The sequence below is a fragment of the Elephantulus edwardii genome, unplaced genomic scaffold (assembly GCF_000299155.1).
Source record: "Elephantulus edwardii isolate Elephantulus edwardi_28Jun2011 unplaced genomic scaffold, EleEdw1.0 scaffold00018, whole genome shotgun sequence".
NCBI lineage: Eukaryota > Metazoa > Chordata > Mammalia > Macroscelidea > Macroscelididae > Elephantulus > Elephantulus edwardii.
The window spans coordinates 21,789,106-21,790,250 of NW_006399768.1; positions in this window are offsets into that span (position 1 = coordinate 21,789,106).

Consider the following 1,145-nt stretch of genomic DNA (forward strand, 5'->3'; position numbering starts at 1 on the left):
AGTCTGTGAATATACTTTTGACAGCTGCTTTAAAATCTTAGTCTCTAATTCCACTATCTAGATCATTTTGAGGCTAATGGGCTCCACTGACTGACTTTCGAGTCATATTTTCTATATATACTTAGTAATTTTAGGTTCTATCATGAATATAATGATGTGCCGTGTTGTTATATGTCATTGGATCAGCTATGACTCAAAGCAACCTTATGAACAACAGACCTGAACCTTGTCCTTTCTTCACAATCTCTGACATGCTCAAGACCATTTTAGAATCACTGTATCAGTCCACCTTATTGAAGCCTTTCCTTGACCTTCCACCTTGTCCAGTATGATATCTTTTTCCAAAGACTGGTCCCTCCTGACAACATACCCAAAGTATGAGAAATAAAATTTCACCATCCTTGCCTGGGGTGAGCACTCTGGCTGTACTTCATTCAAGACAGATTTGCTTGTTCTTTCAGTAGCCCATGCTATTGTTGGTAGGTGCTGTCAAATTGAGCACAGCTCAGAGTGACCCTATAAACAATAAGCTTTGAACCCTGACCTATCCAGTGCCATTTTCACAATTTCTGAAACACTCAAGCCCATTGTTGCAGTGACTGTGTCAGTCCATCTGGTGAGGGTCTTTTGCTGTCCCTCCACCTTTCCAAGCATGATAGCCCTTTCCAAGGAATATGGAACATGCCCAAAGTAGAAGAGATAAAGTTTTGCTATCTTTGCCTCCAAGGAGCACTCTGGCTGAAATTTTTTGCCATATATATCATCTGTTTGTTCTTTTGGCAGTCCAGACTATAGAGAGGTTCAATTTCGTTGTTTCTTTGGAGTGTTAGTTTTTAATATTAGGCAGTTCTGTTCAACTCTGCATACATATGGTGCAGTTTTAGAGGTAGCCAGATATTTTGTTTTAACAAATATTTTAAGATGTCTTTACTCTGTGAAAAGCTTAAATATCTTTCTTTCTAGTATTTTTCTCTTGATTTCCTTTGCTATATTTGCTCCCAACTCTAACCTCTGGATTTTCAAGTCCATAAGCTTTCAAGTTTCTATGTAAGTTTTAGTGGTTATTGGAAATTAGCCTCAGCTATAAACAAAGGAAATTCAAGAAAGGCCATTTTCTTCTACTGTTGTTGTTGTTAGGTGCTGTC